The sequence below is a fragment of the Anneissia japonica genome, unplaced genomic scaffold, assembly GCF_011630105.1.
Source record: "Anneissia japonica isolate Jap-2015-1 unplaced genomic scaffold, ASM1163010v1 scaffold287718_len389476_cov179, whole genome shotgun sequence".
Lineage (NCBI taxonomy): Eukaryota > Metazoa > Echinodermata > Crinoidea > Comatulida > Comatulidae > Anneissia > Anneissia japonica.
In genome coordinates, this window is record NW_022702098.1 from 200,528 (window position 1) to 205,134 (window position 4,607).

Here is a 4,607-nt window from a genome sequence, read left to right on the forward strand (position 1 = left end):
TAAACAAAGTAGATAAAAGCTGGATAAAGGTCTAGGAACCAAGAAAAAATTAAGTATACATAAATGAATAGTCTGATAAGTAATCTAAGTCTTTAATTTGAATGAAATTAGTAATGGCAATGATATTAATATGTTCAGCTGGCACACATTGTTTAGAAAGGAAAGTGCTTGAATACCTTCTTCATGAGGGATGTTAGTATAGAGCAAAGTAACGTCCATAGTTACTAGGATAGATCGGTTAGGGATATTAGTTATTATCAAGGATTCTAAGAAATTACATAGTGTCTTGGATGTAGCTAGAGATATTAGGGAGTAAGGGGTTGATAATGGAATCAATAAGGCAGACAGATTTCCATTACTAAATTCATTCTTACGTATAACCATTTCACTTTTAACAACAGTCACTTTCTTCAAATTAAGGGGACCGCTATGGGCGGGAAAATTGCACCCAGCTATGCTAATGTTGTTTATGCACGAGATTGAGACGGCTATTATTTCATCCTTTCACCTTAAACCCCTTCACTACGCTCGCTATATTGAGGATATTTTCTTCATTTGGCCCCACGTTGAAGATACCCTTAATGCATTAAATCACATGCTAACAACTTCCATTCTAACATTAAATTTACTTTTGAAACTTCACCTTCCAAAATTCCCTTTTTAGACGTTCTTGTAGGCATCTCTACTAACAACATAATCATATCCTCTTTATACACTAAACCTACTGATAACCATGGATTTCTGAACTTTCACAGTTTCCACCATTTAAGCCTTAACAAATCTATTGTCTATAGTCAGTGTCTACGAATTAAACGAATTTGCTCATCTTCGGATGATTATGACAAACAAATTGGCATACTTACTATGCATTTTCTGAATAAAGATTATCCCCTTAAACTAATACTATCAGCTATTTCTAAAGCCTCAACCCGTCCCCAACAATCCCTTCTAGATTATAAACCCAAAGATATTCTAATAACCGCATTCCTCTCGTCTTCGTCTACCATCACAATATAAGTTTTCCTAACCGCCAACTTAAAACTATTTGCCACATTTTTGAAGACCCTCCCCTACTAGCCAAAATACAACCCCCTATTATTTATTGAAGCAAACTTGGAATCCTCATTTTTTTTTTAATATATATATATATATATATATATATATATATATATATATATATAAAGTGTTAACGGCTATCTTGATTTATATATTTTGAAAGCATAGCCCGCCTGCATTACGCGAAGAAGAAGCGAACTTTACCAAATTGCCTCAGCATATGTGGTCGTGATGCTGCTTGTATTGCTGCACATCTATCATTAGGAAGCTGTAAACTTTAAAGACAGTTTGCGAAAATCTGTAAGTCGTATTTGCAATTAAAACTGTAGCATAAGTAGTTCATATATTCATGTTTATGATACACATCTAAAAAGAAATAATCATTATCACTATCATCATCATAGCCATGATCATCACTATCATCATATCAACATCACAATCACCATTAAAAACAACATCATAATCATCATATCATCATTACCATCAACATATCATTATCATTATTATTATCATAACATAATCATCGCATCATCATTATTATCATCATCCTCTCAAAATCATTATCAGCCTATTCTGATTATAATCCATTAAGTCACTCCGGCTTTCTTTGCCAACTTCATTTGTGAAAAGCATTAAAACAGCCTAAAATTAAAGCCAGGATATGATGTTGAAATGAATACTCTAATAAGCAATTGTTTAGTTCTTATGACACTCTGTACACGCAGTGTTGTCTCGTTTCTGGTGACACGTTCAAAAGCTGAACGTGTTTAGGCCAGGCATAATTTCTTTATGTTTCTGACGTGTTTAGCATTAAATGTGCCTAGGTATTTGACATCTTGATTTCAAATAACTAAGCACATTTATTGCTAAACACGTCAAGATCCTAAATACATTAAGCTATGTCTAAACACGTTTACACATCTAGATGTGTAACGAGACAACATTGCGTGAATTTTTGTATTTAAATGATCCACGCAGTTTTTACAGTGTATAGAAAACCACTTCCTAACGAACAGCTTTGTGCTTTATTTTGCATACTTTTGGAAAGTATAAAAAAAAATGATCCCCCAAAACGCCTCAGAGGTTATTTTCGGCCGTCTAAAAAACAAAATAGTGTTGACTCCATCAGCCCAACTTTCGACACCACCTTTTGGACATTTCTGGATCCGCCCCTGGCAAAAACGAACAGACAGTAATCGATATAGTTTCGATCTGCTTTTTGCTAAGAACATTACCACTCAGAAACCAGTCACCGTTACAACTAGCAATTTGATTAAAATATACACTGTTACCTATATATAAAACAATGTGACTAACTTATAAAGAAATTATTGTCAAGTTATGTTGGACACTATATAAAATATAAACCTTATGAATATTATCCATTATGTTTTGATAGTGATTTTGTGCATTAACGGTGTTTTCTTTTCCTTCTTACTTTCATTTTTTAGGGTCGAAACACGGATTATTTCAACCGAAAAAAGATACAATGAATATATTTGACCTACCGACATATGACCCAAGAATTTTTGCCAATTTAAGGCTGTATTTTAGACATTATGACGTGATTCATCATAATATTATATAATCAATTCTGTTATCAATCGGGTTTTTTTTAAAAACTGTACTAATATATATTAGTACAGTTTAAAAAATACCCCGATTGATAACAGTTAACTAGTGTGCTGTGTAAAAGATATTAAATAGGCTCCCAGCGGAAGCGTGTGTCTACTGCCTTATACAGGAGTTTTTGTTTTTTTAATTTTATCTTATGTTCTTCAATATGCAGATGTGTGTATTATTGTAGTGTATCTGGATTTTTCATTAAACTTTTCTTTCATAACAATATATTCTGTATAAGCCTACTACTATATTACACTAAAAACACTCCTGGAGTTACCACCTTATGTCGTTGATCACGAAGAGTACTATCATGTTCTAGAGGGCATCCTTCAAATGACGGTAAAAGGCGTTAGTAGCGAACGCGTGCTGCGTCTCTACAACCCATCATGCTCAACCGGATTTACTCTTTCCCGCCATCTTTAATTGCTACATCATGACATAGTGTCTACGCTCCCGTTGGGGTCAGTAGACACAAAAATCACATACCCGAAAAAGCACTCAATTTATGATGCATTAAACTAATATCGAAAATTTTTTTAATAATTGTACTAATAAAAAGGTAAATTATATATTTGGATATTATTAACCACTTAACTTAGGCACGGGAGAGGATCTAAGAGTGTTCATTAGAGGTGGCTACCAATTGCAGATGGGTTGATGGAAAAAGTGGATAATTATTCCAACAAAAACATAGAAGCTCTCAGGTGGTAAGAGATGTAAAATATGCTACAATATGAAAATAAAAAGTCGGCTCCGACTTACTTAGTTAAAATATATACTGCCACCTAAAACATCAAAGTATAAACTAACTTATTCAATAAAATTAAATGAATAAGGCAATTAATAGTTAGAACAGCGCATGCTCGTATCAAGATTAACAACGTAAACACCATACTCACATTCAACGTTATTACGTCGATTGACCTTAGATACGAGCAGCAGAGCTCAAACCATGAATTGGCTTATTGTTAATTTAAAACAATAGCAAACGTTGTCATTTTTCAATAAGTCACAAATATAAGTTTTAAAACGATTAGACATCGAAATTATATTTTTTTTTCTTAAATCAACCACATTACATGTTAGGTATGGTAGGTCTACTTTTTGTGTCTACTTTTCGCTTGTCTGCAAGTAGACACTTTGCTATAATCTATTTTTATTGTTTTATTTTATTTCTAAAAACACACATAGAAACATAATTTTTTTTCCGACGCAGCGGCAACAGATTAATAGAGACAAAGAAAAAACACGATTAAAAGAACAGATAATAACAATAACAATGATAATAGTATTGTTTTTTGACTTTTCTGATAATAATCATCACGACATAAAAAAAGAACTATTAATCAAAACTTTTATCAACATAATGATAAGCCGATAAAAGAGTAAATTCGGTTGAAGGAATGTTGGGACGGAATAGAGTAGGGTGTGGATATATGAGGTAGATGAACTAAAAGTGCACTGATCGGCTTGTATAGGCCTAAACTCACTAATGTCACGTTAGTTGAGTTTGTTTTCATGATTTTTTTATTTCACAACTTTTTAGTAGCACTTTAATAGTATTATTGTTTATCGTCTGTCTTTAATGACTTTTTTTTTGCAATTTCGACATCACTTCTCATTATGGCAATGTGGAAAAGCCCTGCGTTCTGTTGTAATAACAGTAGACTTAGTTCTGGTCCCTAATGTTGTCTTGATCCGTAAAAACCATTAAAAATAACATAATTTGGCACCAATGGCGTTCCATACTGTCCTTTTATGGAAGTAGGGACTGGGCAAACAGTAAAAATTTAGCAAAGTTGCTTCCCGAAGATTTTTTAACGAAGGATAATTTGGTCAAGGTAATTCAACAGAAGGACGCACATCTCCGCTCTCGAACATAGCGCGTGCGTACAGTCCTTTGATCTTTACTGTGGCATCGACAATCC

The 4,607-nt window shown here is 33.3% G+C and overlaps 1 long non-coding RNA gene across 1 annotated transcript; it reads left to right on the forward strand.

The window, feature by feature from the left end:
• Window positions 1-1,222: 1,222 nt before the first annotated feature.
• Window positions 1,223-2,795, forward strand: LOC117103789. Its single transcript, XR_004444659.1, has 2 exons — window positions 1,223-1,356; window positions 2,508-2,795. It is a non-coding gene; the product is annotated as an uncharacterized LOC117103789 (long non-coding RNA).
• Window positions 2,796-4,607: the final 1,812 nt, after the last annotated feature.